At 46.4% G+C, this 21328-nt stretch overlaps 1 protein-coding gene across 1 annotated transcript in view; it reads right to left on the reverse strand.

Moving 5' to 3' along the window:
* LOC144498780 (potassium voltage-gated channel subfamily KQT member 1) overlaps positions 1-21328 on the reverse strand; it is a 709444-nt gene that overhangs the window by 491289 nt on the left and 196827 nt on the right. The window lies entirely within an intron of this gene.

The following is a 21328-nucleotide window of genomic DNA, read 5'->3' on the forward strand; positions in this document are numbered from 1 at the left end:
AAATTATTGAAAATGGGAAAAAGAAATGTTCAAAGAAAATAAACTAGCTTTTTTAATGTCCCGATGTCCCTGCAGATTGAGCTTCAATTCCTGGAAATTCCAGGTCAATCCTAGAGGGTTGGCAGCCTTAAATTAGAGGCAAGTTAAATGATCCCGCCCAACGATTATTCTTAAAGGGTAAAAGATTGCACTCGGTGCATGATGCCAACATCGGTCATAATCTTTCCCATCATGGCTAGCAGTCCTTCTTGTTACTGATTGGCTATTCCTAAAACCGTCACTTATTGTAAAAATGTCTTCTATATGTAAAATGCTCATTAATTACTAATCCCACTCCGGAGGCTTGAGGTCATAAACAACAAAGTTAATCTCCACAAATATTCAACCCCTCCATCACCAAACAGTAGTAGCAGCCATGTGTACCATCTACAAGATGCACTGCAGGAACTCACCAAGGTTCCTTAGACAGCATTTTCCAAACCCACAACCACTACCACCTAGAAGGACAAGGGTAACAGATACCTGGGAACACTGCACTTATAGGTTCCCCTCCAAGACACTCACCATCCTGACTTGGAAATTAATCATTGTCCCTTCACTGTCACTGGGTCAAAATTCTAGAACTCTCTCCCTAACAGCACTGAGGGTGTACCTACACCATAGAGACTGCAGCAGTTCAAGGCAGCAACTCATCACCACCTTCTCAAGGGCAATGAGGGATGGGCAATAAAAGCTGGCCGCGAGTGAGAAAAGACAGGTGAGTGTTATCAGGTGCACACACAAACACACTCGCACGCACACCCAAATGGATCTGGGAATTCTCACCAACTGAATGTAACCCCTTTGCCCACAAGTCTGAAATTTATGAGTTCCAGCACTATTCCAGTATTTAATCTCAGTTGACTCTTTAGCACAGTACTGAGGGAGCACGGTCACGGGCATTCGGCCTCTGATATTCGGGTAAGCGTTCTCCAAGGCGGCCTTCGTGACACACGACGGCGCAGAGTCGCTGAGCAGAAACTGATAGCCAAGTTCCGCACACACGAGGATGGCCTCAACCGGGATATTGGGTTCATGTCACACTATCTGTAACCCCCACAGTTGCCTGGACCTGCAGAGTTTCACTGGCTGTCTTGTCTGGAGACAATACACATCTTTTTAGCCTGTCTTGATGCTCTCTCCACTAACGTTGTTTTGTTTCTTAAAGACTTGATTAGTTGTAAGTATTCGCATTTCAACCATTATTCATGTAAATTGAGTCTGTGTCTTTATATGTCCTGTTTGTGAACAGAATTCCCACTCACCTGAAGAAGGGGCTTGGAGCTCCGAAAGCTTGTGTGGCTTTTGCTACCAAATAAACCTGTTGGACTTTAACCTGGTGTTGTTAAACCTCTTACTGTGTTTACCCTAGTCCAACGCCGGCATCTCCACATCAGGAGCACTGCACTGTCAGAGATACAATTTTCCAGATGTGATGCTAAACTGAAGCTCTGTCTGCCTTCTTGGCTTTTTGCAAAATATCCCATGGCACTATTCCTGGTTGCCATTTAACCTTCATTGTAAAACAGATGGTCATTATCTCATTGCTGTTAGTGGGACTAAACTGTGTGCAAATTGGCTGCCACATTTCCCAACATTGTAACAGTGACTGTCTTTCAAAAGTACATAGATGGCTGTAAAGCACTTGGGATGCCCAGAGGTCATGAAAGGGATTATATAAATCCAACTTCTTTCTTCCTAGAGATGAGAAGGAAGACACCTTGCTTATTTGGGCAGCATGGTGGCATGGTGATTAGCATTGCTGCCTCACAGCACCAGGGACCAGTCTCAGGTGACTGTTTGTGTGGAGTTTCCACATTCTCCCCATGTCTGCGTGAGTTTCCTCTGGGTGCTCCAGTTTGTTCCTACACTCCAAAGATGTGCAGGTTAGGTGGACTAGCCATGGTAAATGTATGGTGTTACGGGGGTGGGATGGGAGAGGGGGCCTGGATAAGATACGGGTCGGAACTCTACCACCTCGCCCGCCATGGAATCGGAGTGGGCGAGGGTCCGATAACGGAAATCTCCGTTGAGGTCGGGCAGGAATTTCCGGTCTCACTTGAGCGAGGCTGTAAAATCCCGTCCATCTGTCAGAGAGTGAGTGCAGACCTGATGGGCTGAACGGTCTCCTTCTGCATTGTGGGGATTCTATGATTTCCCTCACAGGCTTCGATGCACTGATATTGATTACGAAGCCCTTGAATGATGCTGCTTTGAGGTCGTTTCATTTCCAATGCAGCGATTTAGACCAGCGCGACCCAGTTCAACTTCAGGAGGTGCAATTGCCCAGCGAACCAATGAAGAAGCCCTAAAACATATGGTTAGGATTGATGATGTCATCTGGAAACACAGCATTAGTTTCCGCTCACACTGACCGCACCCAGCTCAACTTCACCACAGCCTCTCTCAACCTCTCCACTAGCTTTTCATTGTCCAGACTGTTTTTCCAACGTCAGTGCTGGATGAGCAGAAATTTCCTACAAGTGTTGGGAAGACCCAAACCATTGTCTTCAATCCCAACCGCATTCCCTATACTGACTCCATCTCTTTCCCTGGCAGTTGCCCGAGAGTAAATCAGACTGTTCACTACCTCCGTGTCTCACCTGACCCGGAGATCAGCTTCTAACCACAAATCCATGCCATCACTAAGATCACCTATTTTCACTCCTCTAACCTGATTCATTCCACCCCTGTTTCAGCTCATCTGTTGCTAACAGCCTCATCCATGCATATATTACCCACGGAGTTGACTATTCCAACACATTCCTGGCTGCTCTCCCACATTCTACTCTGCAAACCAACTCTGACAAAACGTTGCTGTGCAAAATTCTAACTCACACCAAGTCCCATTCGCCCATCACCCCTGTGTTCACCCCTGGCCAGCTTGGTGGCAGAGTGGTTAGCACTGTTGCCTCATAGTGCCAGGGACCTGGGCTGGGTCACTGCCTGTGTAGAGTTTTCACATTCTCCCCATGTCTGCGTGGGTTTCTTCCGGGTGCTCTGGTTTCCTTCCCCAGTCCAAAGATGTGCAGGTTAGGTGGATTGGCCATGCTAGATTGCCCCTTAGTGTCAGGTGGACTAGCTAGGGTAAATTCATGGGGTTATGGGGATAGGCCCGGGTGAGATTGTGCTCAGTGCAAACTCGATGGGCTGAGTGGCTTTCTTCTGCACTGTAGGATTTTATGAGCCTATGACCTACACCGGCCTCTGGTTAAGCAACATCTTGAAGTAAAAATTCTCATTCTTGTTTTCAAATTCCTCCATGACTTCATCCCTCCCTGTCTCTGCAACATCCTCCAGCTTTACAATCTGAGCTCCTCCAATACTGGTCTCTTGAGCATCACTGATTTAGTTGTCCAAAGCTGTGTTTTCAGCTGCAAAGATTCTATGCTCTGGAACTCCCCTTTACCTTTCCTTCTCCTTTATGACACTCCTTAAAAACTATCTACACATTCACTGAGGCATATGAGAGAATGGGCCTCAGACTAAACATCCAGAAAACATCCTGCCATACAAAACTGTCCCCCACCATCAAGATCCACGGTGCGCCCCTAGACAATGTGCATCATTTCCTATACCTTGGGAGCCTCCTCTCAGCACGAGCAGACTTTAACGATGAAATCCAGCATTGACTTCAATTTGCCAGTGCAGTTTAGGACATCTGAGGAACAAAGTGTTCTTCAAATCCGGCACCAGATTCATGGCCTACAGAGCAGCCATGGTGCCTGCCCTCCTGTATGCACCAAAGACATGGACAATGTACTGCAGACACCTCAAACCTCTGGAGAGATATCACCAATACTGCCCCCACAAAATCCTGCAAATCCACCGGGAGAATAGGTATACCAACCTGAGTGCCCTTTCCCAGGCCAGTATCGAGGCACTGGTCACCGTCAACCAGTTGCAATGGGTGGGCCACATTGTCCGCATGCCAGACACAAGATTCCAAAACAAGTGCTCTACTCCGAGCTCCACAATGGTAAGCTAGGAGGGCAGAGGAAACACTACAAGGACATTGTGAAAACCTCCCTACATAAATGCACAAACTGGAGAAACATCCACGAAGGCACCAATCACCTCGAAAGTCACCGGATGGAGCATATAGAGGCCAAGCATAAACAGTGGAAAGAGAGCACAGAATCCAGAGTGACCCACCCACTCACCTCATCAAACACCCCCTGCCCAACCTGCAGCAGGGTCTGCGGCCCCAGGATTGGACTATTCAGGGACTGCAGAATCCACCACCCCCGGAGTGGAAGCAAGATCATCCTCGACCCTGAGGGACTGCCAATGAAGAAAACCAACCTCTTTGACCAAGCTTTTCGTCATTTCCCCTGATACCTCTATGTGTCTGGGGGTCAAATGTTTGTTTTATATTGCTTCTATGAAGTGCCATAGGACATTTGATGACATTAAAAGCGCCATATGAATACAGGTTGTTGTAAAGACAGCTGCAGTATCTTCTGCGATCCAGCCCGGAATGCACATTAACATTTCAGTTGCGTTCCACAACCGCTTCGCTTTCCCATTCTCCCCACAGAATGCTTTAGAATTGACGGCACAAGAAACAGATTTAGCCCGACAGAGAGACATGTACATTTTACTCGAGTCTCCTCTCCAATCCAACAGATAATCGGAAGTTTCCAAGAGATTGTGCCTTGGGTGACAGTCAAAATAAACACAAGCCAGGGAGAATGACAGCTTTCCGAATAGGGGAAAAAAATTACAAGCAAAAGCATCAGGATTTCTTTATTATTATTATTATTAAATATGTCACTCTCAATTTGCAGAATTATGATGGGATCAAGATGGGAGAATGGTCTCTCAAAATCTGCATATTAAGGGAGTCTCTACAATTTGAATTTTAGCACTTCAAAAAAAAACAATTGCTGGGACACTGCCCCTTTAACAGCAGGGCCTTCGTACCAGTATCTGCAAGAACAGACTTACTGCCTCACATTGTTGTCCTCTATACAAACAGTGGGTAACTAGTTTCTTTTGAGAAAATCACTGATAACCCTTGCCCTTTGAAAGCACTGAGGCTGCCATCCTGCTCCCCCCACCTCCTATTCATCATCACGCAGCTAAATCTCAGCCAAGAGATTCCAAGGTCAGTCTTGGATGAAATTAAGCGATTCCTTTGGGAATTGGCTGCACTGACCAGATGTCTTCAGTCAGGGTCTGGGGAGAGATATTCGGCTGAGAGGGCCGGGCAGTGGGGGTGGGTGAGGGGGTGTTGCTGATGGGGAAGCAGCTGCAATGCCTTTCTGGTTGCTGTGGAGATCCACGGCATCCACCATTTCCCATCCACCCTGCAGCAGTGAAGAGGGGAGTAGTTGCCAGCTGTTGTCTCATTGCCACCAGGATAATAAAAGAAGTGGGAGGCTTACGTTTTGCCTGCTCCCAGAGCCAAAAAAAAAGAGGGAGGGCAAAAAAAAAATCTATCCACAACCCCCTGTGCCACAAACCCCTAGTGTCGCCAGTGACAACTGCTTGCTTTTGTTCAAATCCTCCAAGCAAGTTTTATTCCAGTATTTCTGCAATTTTGGATATCGTCTGCAGCAGCGGGAGAGCCTGGGGGTGAATCCACTCGACATTCTGACTTACGCAGGTTCATTTAATTTGAAATGTCCCCTTCGTCCTCGCTGTGAAGTCAAACTGTTTTATGAGCTTAATCCTTGACTTCTAGAGCTGTTTTTTTTTTTGTGGGGGGAGGAATTGCGTTACTAGCTCCATTCTCATTCCGTCATGTCAATAAAAGGGTTCCAGGATTAATTAAACTCTCCTGCAAAGTCAACCTAATACACTGGAGTCCACTGGGATTTAACCCCTGCAGTAAAATTCATCTCCTGCCTGTCAGGTCACTGTTAATGGAAGTGAGCCAGTACATTGTCTTTGGTGTGGGGCTGATTTCCACCCCCAAGTCCCCCCGCCTCCCCTTTCCTCAACCCTCCTCCTTGTGTTCGCCCTTTTGCTCCATGTTCAAAAGACTAATTCTGCCTCTATGAAGTGGATGATCAATTTATCAGGGACTTTTGGACACCTTTGAAGCCATAATACACCAGGATGGCACAGTGGTTAGCACTGCTGCCTCACAGCGCCAGGGGCCCGGGCTCGATTCCTGGCTTGGGTCACTGTCTGTGTGGAGTTTGCACGTTCTCCCCGTGTCTGCGACAGTTTCCTCCGGGTGCTCCGGTTTCCTCCCACAGTCCAAAAGATGTGCTGGTTAGGTGCATTGGCCATGCTAAATTCTTCCTCAGTGTAGCCGAACAGGCGCCGGAGTGTGGCGACTAAGAGATTTTCACTTCATTGCGGTGTTAATGTAAGCCTACTTGTGACATTAATAAATAAACTTAAAACCTAAAGATGGAGAGGCTGGGGGAGGGGAACAGAGTGGATTTAAAATTTTAAGCTTGCAGGGACAGGGGAAATAGGCAGCTTTTTAGTATTTCCTCCTCTGATGATATACATATAAAGCGCAGTCTTTTATTTAAAAGGATATAAGTAGGCCTCGTCAAAAGTTGTGGCACTGCTGTTGAGTGGCGCTCAACTCTGATAAACGACACCAGACAGGCCACTGAAGGCACAGTGCACCCTGTGTTATCCGCAGACTCATTCAGCCATGTATCATTAAAAAGTTTAAAATCCACATCCTATTGTGCATTTGCTACACCCATTTTTTTCCTCCTTTTTAAGCCAGTTAATTACTACCATATCCAGCCTGTCACCACACTGAGAAGTTTATAAGTATGATTGGCTTCCCCTCCCCCCCTCCCCCCATCCTTTGTCTCCTCCCTCCCTTTGAAACCTGTTTCAGCCAGTTTACACCTTCAATAGGATATGAAACGTTATAATAGTTCAAACGTCTTTCGTTTCGTCCCCCTTCATTTTGTCATTTTAAAAAAAAACTGCACTCCCGGCCATCTGAACTCCTCCGGCTTGTCTCCATGGGATGGCCTGACACTTACAAAAAGAAATAACCAGTTCTTCCTTCCAGCCAGACACAGCCTGTTAATGAAGCGTACTGTAATTACAGTCTTCAGTGGCAAAGCCAGCACAGGGAGGGGGAGACTGGACCTTGTTTGAATAGGACTGCTAAGCCAAACGAGTTTGGGGGAGAAACGGCCCTCCCCGTGCCACCACCTCCCCCCCCCTCCTTCCCATAAGACATAGGAGCAGAATTAGGCCACTCGGCCCATCGAGTCTGCGCCGCCATTCAATCATAGCTGATATTTTTCTCATCCCCATTCTCCTGCCTTTTCCCCATAACCTCTGATCCCCTTATTAATCAAGAACCTATCTATCTCTGTCTTAAAAACACTCAATGAGCTAGCCTCCACAGCCTTCTGCGGCAAAGAGTTCCACAGATTCACCTGGCTGAAGAACTTCCTCCTCACCTCTGTTTTAAAGAATTGTCCCTTTAGCCTGAGGTTGTGCCCTCTGGTTTCCCTACTAGTGGAAAATTCCTCTCCACGTCCACTCTATCCACGCCTTGCAGTATCCTGTAAGTTTCAATAAGATCCCCCCTCATCCTTCTAAACTCCGAGTACAGACCCAGAGTCCTCAACCGTTCCTCATACGACAAGCTCTCCATTCCAGGGATCATTCTCGTGAACCTCCTCTGGACCCTTTCTAAGGCCAGCACATCCTTCCTTAGATATAACAAAAGAACAAAGAACAAAGAAGAATACAGCACAGGAACAGGCCCTTCGGCCCTCCAAGCCCGCGCCGCTCCCTGGTCCAAACTAGACCATTCTTTTGTATCCCTCCATTCCCACTCCGTTCATGTGGCTATCTAGATAAGTCTTAAACGTTCCCAGTGTGTCCGCCTCCATCACCTTGCCCGGCAGCGCATTCCAGGCCCCCACCACCCTCTGCGTAAAATACGTCCTTCTGATATCCGTGTTAAACCTCCCCCCCCCCTCACCTTGAACCTATGACCCCTCGTGAATGTCACCATCGACCTGGGAAAAAGCTTCCCACCGTTCACCCTATCTATGCCTTTCATAATTTTATACACCTCTATTAGGTCACCCCTCATCCTCCGGCTTTCATATTGGGCCCAAAACTGCTCACAATACTCCAAATGGGGTCTGACCAGAGCCTTATACACTGCATCCCAGAAACATCACTTCCACAATTAACATTTCTTTTTGACACAGTGCAAGAATGACTGATGGCAAAACATCGTGGGACCAAATGAATCCAATTGATTCTCCGGTGCACTTATCTAAAACTCAATCTTGGCATATGGGGTTTGTTAGTGAGCCTAGCATTTGTTGCCCATCTGCAGTGGTCTGGGATGGTGGCAAGTGCCCTTTTCCTGTATCACTGCAGTTCATGAGGAAACTGCTCCGGGTGCATAGGGAGTTCCAGGATTTTGATCCAGCCATAATAATGAATGACAACGTGCGTCTCCAAATTGGGATGGTGTGAGATATAGAGGGAACATGGAGGTGGATAGTGTTCCTATGGTGTTCACCACCATGTTCCAATGATTCTGGAGGTCAGGTCCATATCCTTGAAATTTCTCTGATTGCACCCCCAGCCCCTCACTTCTAGGTTAAAGCAAAATACTGCGGATGCTGGAATCTGAAACAAGAACAGAAAACGCTAGAAAATCTCAGCAGGTCTGACAGCATCTATGGAGAGAGAATAGAGCTAACGTGACTCGAAATATTGGCTGTGTTCTCTCCCCACAGATGCTGTCAGACCTGCGGAGATTTTCCAGTATGTGGTGCTTTGGGCTGTTTATGTTTGCTCTCCCGTTGACTTGTTCTATAATCACAGCCTGGAGGTTGCAGTTGTTACTGGTTAATTTGTACATGACCTCCCCCATCGTTTGATATCATTTCCTCCATTGACAATCCCATTTTCCTGCCCTGTGCATTCGTGTTCCTGCTTCCGGAACCCGGAACCTCTCTTTCACATTCAATGCCATTACCATTACAGAATCCTTCACGCTCAACATTCTGAGGGTAACCATTGACCAACTGGACTCGCCATATAAATACTGTGGCTACATGAACAAGCCAGAGACTGGAGATTCTGTGGAGAATAACTCATCTCCTGACTCCCAAAACCCTGTCCACTATCCACAAGGTGCAAGTCAGGAATGTGATGGAATACTCTCCATTTACCTGGATGAGTGCAGCTTCAACAATATTCAAGTAACTTCACGCCATCCAGGATAAAGCCACCCGCTTGATTGGCACCCTATCCACCACCTTCAACATTCACTCCATATACCACCGACACTCAGTGGCAGCAGTGTGTACCATACATACAAGATGCGCTGCAGGAACTCATCAAGGTTCCTTCAACAGCACGTCCCAATCCCGTGACCTCTGCCACCTAGAAAGACTAGGGAAGCAGATACATGGGAACACCAACACCTGTGAGCACTCCCCCAAGCCACTCAGCATCCTGACTTGGAAATACATCGCATGCCATTTCATCATTGTCACTGGGTCAAAATCCTACATGTTCCTGAAAGAGATGGTCTGCAGTGGCTTCGGACGGCAGCACAGCACCGACACCTTGTCAAGGGCAGTTAGGGATGTGTAATAAATGCTGACCTAGCCAGTGATGCTCATATCCCGTGAACAAATAAAAAATATTACAAATTCAGCTGTCAAAACTGCCAGCAGTCACCTCTATTCTTTTCTGTTAAACATCCCACCCTCATTGTATTGCTTTTAGTTTAGAACATTTTGTTACCAGTGTTAGATGGTAAAACATGTTTCTGTATTACTCACATCATAAGACTCTCAGTTGAAACCCTATTATTCACCCAGACTTCATTACAGCACTCTCTATCTTTCCAACTACCCACCAGCTCTCCCACCCCACCAACTGTGTCTGAATTAGTAAGGGGCATACATCAAAGGCACAGCCGAGCATTGGGCGGGCAGGTGCACTGTTTGCAATGTTAAGGGGCAGACACTGAACATAAAATGGAGTGATGGGGGTGGCAGTTAGATGGACTCTTGAATATGCTAATGTACTATCACCATTCAGCATCCGCTTAACAAGCCTCAAAATGTAAATGCGCAATGCGGAGAGTCAGTTGTATTCCTGAGGCATCCATCACATTGCAAACATGGTGCATTTCAACCAGAGAATAAGCTGATCTCCTTCCGTCCTCCATTTCCCAAATGATAACAGTAATTGGGCAGGAAACAGAAGGCCAGTGACTACCTATAGATTAGGCTGAGGCAACTAGGTGCCTGGATCTGAATTACACTTGGGTGCAGATTGGATCTTCACTTGGCAGCAATTCAACCTTTGACACCAGGCTTACTTCAGCATCAGTGTGACTGCACTAAGAACCTTACAGCACAGAAGGCCATTCAGCCCATTGTGCATGTGCTGGTTACTTGAAAGAGCTATCCAATCAATTTGTTCCAAAGCCCCTTTTCCTTCACCATGACCCTGAAAATTCTTCCACGGTTATGTTTGTGGCTGGTTTCCTTGGAGAGTTTGAACACAGTGTCAGCCAGCTCAGTTGAGGCTTTCTGTGCCCAATGAGCAGCAAGGTGGACTGACTGGGGGGTTTTACTGATCCCTGTAAACAGCTTTCATTTTGAAGTTTTAAGTTTCCTTTGGAATTTGTTTTTGTTTGATGCAATATCCCTTTAAGGGACTGCCTTTTTAAAAAACTCATTTTACATACATAGAAACATATAGAAGATAGAAGCAGGAGGAGGCCATTCAGCCCTTCGAGCCTGCTCCGCCAATCATCACGATCATGGCTGATCGTCCAACTCAAAAGCCTAATCCTACTTCTTCCACATAACCTTTGATCCCATTCACCTCAGGTGCTATATCCAACTGCCTCTTGAATGCATTCAATGTTTTGGCATCAACTAGTTCCTGTGGTAATGAATTCCACAGGCTCACCACTCTTTGGGTGAAGAAATGTCTCCTCCTCTCCGTCCTAAATGGTCGACCCTGAACCCTCAGGCTGTGACCCTTGGTTCTGGACTCCCCCACCATCGGGAACATCCACCCTACATCTACCCTGTCTAGTCCTGTTTGAATTTTATAAGTTTCTATGAGATCCCCCCTCATTTGTCTGAACTCCAGTGAAAACAATCCTAACCTAGTCAGTCTCTCCTCATACATCAGCCCCACCATCCCCGGAATCAGCCTGGTAAACCTTTGCTGCACTGATGGGATGTGGACATCGCTGACTAGGCCAACATTTATTGCCCATCCCTCATTGCCCTTCAGAAGGCGGTGATGAGTTGCCTTTTTGAATCACTGCAGTGCCTGAGGTGTAGGCCCACCTCAGTGCTGTTTGGGAGGGAATTCAAGGATTTTGACCCAGCAGCAATGAAGGAACGGTGATAGAGTTCCAAGTCAGGATGGTGAGTGACTTGGAGGGGAACGTCCTGGTGTTGGTGTTCCCACCTATTTGCTGCCCTTGTCCTTCTAGTTGGTAGCCATCAAGGGTTTGGAAGGTGTTGCCAAAGGAACCTTGGTGAGATCCTGCAGTGCATCTTGTGGATGGTACACACGGCTATGCATTGGTGGTGGAGGGATTGAATGTTTGTGGAAGGGGTAGCAATCAAGCACGCTGCTTTGTCCTGGATGGTGTCGAGCTTCGAATGTTGTTGGAGCTGCACTCATCCAGGCAAGTGGAATAACATTTCTGACTTGTGCCTTGTCTTTGGAGGGTAGGGTGCGGGGTGGAGGGGAGATTAGGAGGTGACTTACTGCAGGATTCTTAGACTTTGAACTGCTCTGGTAGCCACAGTACTTATATGGCTATGTTTTGTCCTTTAATTTGTCAGTTTAATTTTATTGATTTACCGTAAAATAGGATGACCCTCAAAATGACCCCTTTTCAGTTGGCTTCGGAAAGTTATTCTTGAATCTGCTTCCACCATTATTTCCAGCTGCAATAATGAAAGGTCGCCTCATAGGGCAGCACGGTGGCACAGTGTTTAGCACTGCCGCCACACAGTGCCAGGGACCCGGGTTCAATTCCCGGCTTTGGTCACTGTCTGCGTGGAGTTTGCACATTCTCCCCGTGTCGCCTCTGGGTGCTCCGGTTTCCTCCCACAGTCCAAAAATGTGCAAGTTAGCTGGATTGGCCATGTTAAATTTCTCCTTAGTGTCAGGCAGACTAGCTAGGGTAAATGCATGGGGTTGTGGGGCTGGGGCCTGGGTGGGATTGTGGTCGGTGCAGACTCGATGGGCTGAATGGCCTCTTTCTGCATTATAAGGATTCTATCTGCCCCCTTGTCTCTTTTACCAGTTGTCTGAAATTTGCTTCCTCTTCTAATTGCCCTTCGAGTGGAAGCAGTTTCTCCTTGAAAACCCCAGAAATCAGGCTGGGTCCTACCTGATGAGGCTCATGGTGACAGCCACACAAGTGGGGGGATTTTTTTTCCCTCCTCAGCACAGAGACGGGCACATTCCTCCTCCCTCACTGCCCCCATTGCGACACTGCAGGCTGACACTTTCTTAGAGACACTTTCTTATGGTATTCGCTACCAAATAAACCTGTTGGACTTTAACCTGGTGTTGTTAAAACTCTTACTTTCTTAGAGGGCCAGGGGCCGCAGCCAGATTTCAGAATTCCGATATCTAATGATTCACTGAACACTTTAGAAGGCTATGGCAAAGCTATTTTGGAAATGAAAAGAGTAGCTCTACTTCCAAACATGTACACAACAGGTTCCGTACTGAATACTCAACAGTTTAAAAAGCAAAGTCTAAAGGCACTCACACAGCCATGGTCTCTTCGAAAGTTGTGATTGATAGAACAGTGAGACAAAAGAGAGAAAACTCTCACTTCTGAGGAATATTCAGGAAGTCAGTCAGTGACTTCTTCCCCCCTCCCCCTCCCCAGTGAAGTGATAATGAGCTGGCAACAGACCATTATCACTTTTACAGGATGACGTGTCCAATCGCACAACAATCAACTACTTCCTGTCTTGGCTCCTTTGCCTATAAGCTCATTCTTTCCTTGCTCCTTTATCGCTGTGCTACTCTGTAAAACAACATCTTCAAGGAGCTCAGATACGTGCATAAACCCTCTCACAACATCCACACAAAACAGGGCCGCCTCACTGAAACACTACAATACACCGCCCTCACAGCACTGCCACAGTAAGCATGGCAACCATTAGGCTGTTTCAGGATGGTTCCATCAGTTTGAAGGGTCCTCTATTGCTCCTCGATATAGATTACTACCTGTGCGGAGACATCAGGAGTGGGAATATTGGCAATAGCATAGGATGAAGGCTGTGGCACCAGGTCTCAGTATAATAATGAGGCTGGATTATTGTATAGAGTGTTTCTGTCTTCTGCCAGCCACAGTTCAATGGTCGCACACTCACTTCTGAGTCAGGAGGTAGTATGTGAACTTCTGCTCCAGAGATTGAGCACAGAATCTACACTGACAACCCAGCGCAGCATGCCATCAATACTCTGTCAATATTACAGCTGCCTCCCTTAGGAGGAGATGTTAAAAATTGAGGCCCCCATCTGCCTTCTCACGTGGATGTAAGAACAGAGGACTTTTCCACACAGTGTTCTGGCCAATACTTATTCTCTCACGTCACCAACAGATAATTTTGCTGCTGTCCGTGAGTATAGTAAGAGTTTTAACAACACCAGGTTAAAGTCCAACAGGTTTATTTGGTAGCAAATACCATTTGCTTTCGGAGCGCTGCTCCTTCGTCAGATGGAGTGGAAATCTGCTCTCAAACAGGGCACAGAGACACAAAATCAAGTTACAGAATACTGATTAGAATGCGAATCCCTACAACCAACCAGATCTTAAAGATACAGACAATGTGAGTGGAGGGAGCATTAAGCACAGGTTAAAGAGATGTGTATTGTCTCCAGACAGGACAGCCTGCAAGTCCAGGAGGCAAGCTGTGGGGTTTACTGATAATGTGACATAAATCCAAAATCCCGGTTTAGGCCGTCCTCATGTGTGCGGAACTTGGCTATCAGTTTCTGCTCAGCAACTCTGCGCTGTCTCTGCACAGGTCTCTCTTAATGCTCCCTCCACTCACATTGTCGGTATCTTTAAGATCTGGTTGACTGTAGGGATTCGCATTCTAATCAGTATTCTGTAACTTGATTTCGTGTCTCTGTGCCCTGTTTGAGAGCAGATTTCCACTCCATCTGACGAAGGAGCAGCGCTCCGAAAGCTAATGGCATTTGCTACCAAATAAACCTGTTGGACTTTAACCTGGTGTTGTTAAAACTCTTACTGTGTTCACCCCAGTCCAACGCCGGCATCTCCATGTCTGTGAGTATGCCATGTTAACATTGCCTTCCATTTCAAGAGTATTGCACAGCTGTAAAACAAGCTGGGACATGTAGAGTCATAAAGATATACAGCGTGGAAACAGGCCCTTCGGCCCAACTCATCCATGCTGATCGGTTTCCTAAACCGAACTAGTCTCATTTGCCTGTGCTTGGCCCAAATCCCTCCATACCTTTCCCATCCATGTACCTGTCCAAATGTCTTTTCAATGTTGTAATTGTACCCGTCTCTACCACTTCCTCAGGCAGCTCATCCCATATACGCATGACCCTCTGTGTGAAAAAATCCCTTCTCAATCTTTCCTCTCTCACCTTAAACCTATGCCCTCTAATTTTGGACTCCCCTACCCTGGGGCAAAGACCTGGGCTACTCACCTTATCTGTGCCCCTCATGATTTTATAAACCTCTATAAGGTCACCCCTCATCCTCCTACGCTCCAGGGAAGAAGGTCCTAGCCAATCCTGTCTCTCTTTATAATTCAAACCTTCCAGTCTCGGTAACATCCTTTGTAAATCTTTTTTGCCCCCTTTCCAGTTTAATAACATCCTTCCTCTAGCAGGGCAACCAGAATTGTATACAGTACTCCAAATGTGGCCGAACCAATGTCTTGTACACTTGTAACGTAGCGTCCCAACTCCTGTACACAATGCTCTGATTGATGAAGGCAAGTGCACCAAACGTCTTGGAGGTCTTGAAAAGTGCTGTAAGGCTTTCATCTCTGGATTCATGCATGACGTTTGGTACCAGGGATTTACTGATTTGACTTCAGTTTTTGAATCTCTGTGTCTGTCTATGCATGCGGGAGAACACTTGGAATTATATAAAGGTTACAATAATCGGAGAGGCAGACTTTTGCAGATTCGTCCCCCCAGCACCAAGCCTGGCGCAGTTTGCAGAGAAGGCAAATCCGTGAAATCGGAAAATCTCTGTGGGGCGAGCTGAGCTTGGTGCCCAGATTCCTCGTGTACACTCCCAAACATTCAAAGCTCTCCCCCAGGAGTGCGAATTCCCCAAATTATTCTCGTGAGCTCTTTAAAATACAGCATGTTCTAATCTGTAATAAACACAGCATACATTAAAAGGCTGAGGGGGTTGTAAAACAAAAAAAAAACCTGCTTATGCTGCAAATTCATTTTTGTTCAGAGGAGTCGAGTTTTCACCCAAACAATTTCACTTAATAAAATATAAAATTTACCCACTGGGAATAAGTAGCTTGACAACATTGAAAGGCAACATTGCTGTTAGTGCATGTCACATTTGACTTCTGATATTTAGCACTTAGAATCGGATTCCGCATTCTTTTACTCAGTTTGAAGCCAGAAAACGCATTGCAATGTACTTTTTACTCGGTAATAACGCACCAAGATTACACTGAACACACAAGACCTCTTGGGAAACTGCTCATCTGGTTACAGCTACTGTGCTGGTGACAGACCCCAACCCCTGGGGCAGAGGGAACCTAGACAGACACAGATGGGGAATGGCTGGGAAGAGAGACAGAGGTGGCACGAAACCCGAGCTGTGACAGCTCCTTCACCTGCACCAGACAAAAGGCTGGCTTCGAGGGAGAGACTCGCTGCAATTTTCTTTTCAAAAGGATGCCCCGTAAATCTGGAGCCTGTTTTACATATGGACTAAGTTTTGCTTTTCATTCAGGTAGATGTTAAACTGAGGCCTTCATCTGCCTTCTCAGGTGGACTCTGCCTTATCCTGGCCAATATTTATATCTCAACCGACATCATTAAAAAGACATTAGGCGGAATTTTCCCTGAAGTGCGCAAAGCATGTTTTTAGAATCATACAATCCCTACACCGCGGATGGAGGCCATTCAGCCCATCGAGCCTGCACCGACCACAATCCCACCCAGGCCCTATCCCTGTAACCCCATGTATTTATCCTGCTAATCACCTCCCCCTCCCGACACTAAGTGGCAATTTAACATGGTCAATCAACCTAACCCGTACATCTTTGGAGTGTGGGAGGAAACCGGAGCACCCAGAGGAAAACCACGCAGACACGGAGAGAATGTGGAAACTCCACACAGACAGTGACCAGAGTCCGGAATCGTACCCGGGCCCCAAGTGCTGTGAATCATTTTATTTTTACTCAATTATAAACAAACCAGCTCATGAATAGCTGGTTTAAAGTTACTGATTCTGCTGTATTGTTGGAAAGATTGTGGAAGAAAATCAGGATCAAGCCTTTTCCGACATTGATTTTTATCCTGCAGCGGTGCGGTTTCATTGTCATACTCTACCCAAGTGTTTGTTCTTTGTCTGTGTGTCTAGTTGCAGAGGAGAAGCAGTGGGGAGTGCTGGAAGATATTGTACCATCGAGGCTGTTACAGCCAAAGCAAGTCCTGTTCCTCACTCGATATCCATACACACCTACATGCTTGCCAGGAGTTAATAGATAGCCACCAAAACAACGGCCTTGGCCAATTTCTCAACCCTCAAGAAGGAACCCTTAGCAACACGCATAGGTTGAGGACAGATAACTCAGTGCCAAGAATGAACTGAACCTGTGGCCTACTGGTCAGTATGACTTAATGTTGAAAACTTGATGCCTTCACCACATGTCAACAGCAAAAGAAACTTTATTTCCTATTTGCTTTTGGTCACAGTAAAAAGTGCTAATTTAATAAGACCATAAGAAATAGGAACAGGAGGAGGCTGTTTGGCCCTTCGAGCCTGCTCTGCCATTCAATAGGATCATGGCTGATCTGACATTCCTCATGCGCACTTTCTTGCCCTTTCCCCATAACCCTTGATCCCCTCACTGATCAACAATCTATCTATTTCAGCCTTAAATGTACACAGGGATTCTGCTTCCATAGCTCTCTGTAGCAAGGAGATCCAAGACATTCAAACCTTGCTTGAATTGGAAAGTTTTCCATACTTGGCTCCTGGGATCGGTGTCAATTAAATCCAGGACGAAATTTCAAATTCCTGAAATTCAGCCTCAACAGCATGATTTCAAATCTATCTTGGAGGAACCATAAAATCCCTACAGTGCGGAAGGAGAACATTCGGTCCATCGAGTCTCCAAAGAGGAGAGATTCCTCTTCATCTTGGTCTTAAATTGGTGCCCCTTTATTCTGAGACAATGCCCTTTGGCCCCAGATTCTCCCCTGAGGGAAAATATCCTCTCAGCATTTACTCTGTCAAACCCCCTAAGAGTCCTGAGCGTTTCAATGAAATCACCTCTCATTCTTCTCAATTCCAATGAATAGAGTCCCAACCTTTTCTTTCCTCATAAGACAATCTCTCCATACTGGGGATCATCCAAGTGAACCTTCTCTGAACTGCTTCCAATGAAATTATATCTTTCCTTAAGTGATGGGACGAAAACTGCTCTCAGTGCTTCTATTGCCTATAGAAAGGACCTCTGTTCAATCTGACAAATACATTGATTCCGGTAGCTTCAGAAAGCATGACATTTTTGTCACCCCTTTTCCTCTCTTGACATTTCTGACTCTTCCTGGAGTGCATTTCCTGAGAACCTTCCAGAACCTTTATATGTGAGCACAGGCAATATATGTGTGACTGACGAAGGTTGTCATGAACCAATTTAATCTTATCACCACCCACACGCACACCATTGCCAGCAGGAGTTGACCTTCACCTTTCCTCTCCCCAACTTTGGGCTTTAATCTATTTGCGATGCTCTGACTGCCATTTCACGTTGAAATTAACTCTACACAGACAAGCATGTTCAATTCTGTAAGGCCTCGCGATCACAGCCTTTAGCCATAGAATCCCTACAGGGCAAAAGGAGGCCATTCAGCCCAACTAGTCTGCATCGACCTCAATCCCATCCAGGTCCTATTCCCGTAACCCCACATATTTACCCTGCTAATCCCCCTGACACTAGGTTCAGTTTAGCATGGCCAATCAACCTAACCCGCACAACTTTGGATTGTGGGAGAAAACCAGAGCACCCGGAGGAAACCCACATAGACACAGAGAGAATGTGCAAACTCCAGACAGACCCGAGGCCGGATTTGAACTGGGGTCCCTGGTGCTGTGAGACAGCAGTGCTAACCACTGTGCCACCCCATGAAGGCTCTTTAGTTAGATTTTTTTTAAACCATTTATCCTTCAGTCATCTATTCATCGAGAAATTTATCAAGGATAGGTTCTTAATCTCTCAATCATTTAAGCTCTTGCATCCTCCTCAAGTTATCTGACTCCACTAACGTAGAATAGGTCAAAAACATGGACTTTCTGGAGACACTTCACATGGAGATGACCCAGGTGAATTAAAATGGAGAAGGGGAGGACTGAACCCTTCCAACACAAAAGCAAAATACGAGGTATTCTTCACTTCTGAAATAAAAACCCCAAATATTTCCAACGCTGCAAGCAATCTGGTTCAACTTCAGGGAATTGCCAGGGATTGGAATGACCAGAGAATGGAGTTTGTTGGGGACTGAAGACAATGGCTTCAGCCTTTCCAATATTTAGTTGGACAAGCATTGTGCAAAATCAGAAACAGAGACCACCTCTCTTAAGCTCCCAGACACGAACTTTATCAATGATCAGTGTATTACTATGTACATGTATACAGTATATAATCCAATGTGACCATATTTATCATAGAATCTACAGTGCAGGAGGAGGCCATTTGACCCATCAACACCCACCACAATCCCACCCAGGCCCTATCCCCAAAACCCCATGCATTTACCCTAGCTAATCTCCCTGGCACTAAGGGGCAATTTAGCATGGCCAATCCACCTAACCCGCACATCTTTGGACTGGGGGAGGAAACCGGAGCACCTGGAGGAAACCCACGCAGAAACAGGGAGTGTGTGCAAACTCCACACAGACAGTGACCCAAAGCTGGGAATCAAACCCAGGTCCCTGGTGCTGTGAGGCAGCAGTGCTAACCACTGTGCTGCACTTGTTGAAGTGAAATCAGGGTGAGGCTAACTCATTGTAACCTGAAAATAATTTGATTAAAGCATTGGAGAAGTTTCATGAGCAACATTCGCACTGAATCACCACTCCTTAATCAAGGGGTCCCTCAGTTAGCTTTGTGTAGAAATTATTTTTGGTATTGTTGTAAAAACTTTGAGGGGCTTTGTTGAAGCTGCCATTCCTCATCAGGGGTGTTCCTCAATAGGTGATCCCATTCTCCCAATGTATTGCTTTATAGAAACGTGGAAAATAGGAGCAGGAGTGGGTCATTCGGCCCATCGAGTCGGCTCTGCCGATTCAAACAGATCAGGGCAGCGTACGCGGCGAGATCCCCTAAGCTAAGTCCTGCTGCAATTATGTCTGCACCTGCAATGCATACACACAGACACTGGTATCAGAGTGGACTGCACAGTGCCAAAAGTTCACACGAGAGGCAGTCTGCTCGGATGTGGTGGCAATCGCTGCCACAAAATTCCCATTTCATTCACGGCCAAACATGATACTTAGATCAGAGTTTTGGAAGACAATTTACTGCAGCAAACCTTTGCTTTCATTCTTTGCAGAAAGGAAATTATTAAGGGCCACAGACTGCAAATGGAAACTGCTGCTGAACTGGAGGACAAGTACAGTATCAGTGTCTTGCCTGATTAAAACCCCAGATGTTTGCTTAACAGGAATAGAAATGGTGCCACCTAGAGTATTTGCAGTTCAAAGAAAATTAATATCTTTTGTTTATCTCCCCCCACCTTATGTTCATAACTGAAGAGACTGTTCTTAAGCCTCTGCCTTCTATTAGCTTGAATTCTTATCTTATACTCACAATTTAACTTGAGGTATATTTCTGAGACTACCCTTAGCACACTGTTTACTACCGTAAAGACATCTAGAGGGCCAATTCTCAGCTGCCTCCTTCCAAGGTCCAAGTTACTCCAGCCTTTCCTCATAATTCATCCCCACAGACTCGAGGGATCGGCTTCATGGCTCCTCTCTGAACTGTCTCCAAGTCTGAATGTTCTCCCAGCATCCTGGCCAACAGCCCTCCCTCAGCCAACACAAACCGACTGCTCATTCATTTCTTGGCTGTGTGGAACTTGGCTGCTACAGTTGCCTACATAACATCAGCGACCGCACTTCAAAAATAACCCCGTTGGGACTGTGGAGCATGTTGAGATGTCCTGAGGATTGGACACTATATAAATGTGCACATTATTCTTTTCCCTCCCCCTACCCTACCCCACCTCAAATAGGTTCTTTTCATTTGTGCACAGTCTGTTTCGTCTCCTCCTTTCACGTGTCCTCTCATGGAGTTGGAGGCGAGTCACGGAGAGCGTGCTTTTCACGTGTTCCCAAGTCAACATTTGGAAAAATGAATCATTCAGAATCTTAACTGCCTTGCTCCCATTTCAGTTTCAGCCAACTTTCCTCTTATCGTCCTCACCTCTTGTCACATTCTTCTTATGCTGCACAGTTCCCAGTGTCACTGCAGTAACATTCATCTGACTGCATGGTTGCAGGCCACTGAACCTTTCGGTTTATCACCCTGCAGGATTTGCAGAGGCTAATTGCACTCCTGATTAACTTTTCATCCGGTTAACTATCGATAGTCAAAGAGAAACAGCCAGTTTCACAGTCAAATGAGTCGCTCTTGTTGTTTTTAGCATATTTTCACACAGACACACACACCCTGTGGGGGAATGGTGGCAGGAGTCCTGAGCTGATTATCATCCTGCTGAACCGTGGCATGAACGCTCCTTCCATGGCCAACAAGTCCTGGGGTTGGAACGTGAACCTGCAGCTGCCAGCCCAGAGTTAGGGGGGGGCACTACCACTGTGCCACAAGACCCCCAAGCAGCTCTGTCCCTGTGTGTGACAGTCTGATGTGGAGATGCCGGCGTTGGACTGGGGTAAGCACAGTAAGAAGTCTCACAACACCAGGTTAAAGTCCAACAGGTTTATTTAGAAACTTGATGTCTGTGTCGATATGCGCCATCTTCTTGGAGATCCTCTCCACTTGGAGCCGGCAGTTTGCGATGTCGATGCAAGCTCCGAAAGCTTATGGTATTTGCTACCAAA

The sequence above is a fragment of the Mustelus asterias genome, chromosome 9 (genome assembly GCF_964213995.1).
Source record: "Mustelus asterias chromosome 9, sMusAst1.hap1.1, whole genome shotgun sequence".
NCBI classification, from domain to species: domain Eukaryota; kingdom Metazoa; phylum Chordata; class Chondrichthyes; order Carcharhiniformes; family Triakidae; genus Mustelus; species Mustelus asterias.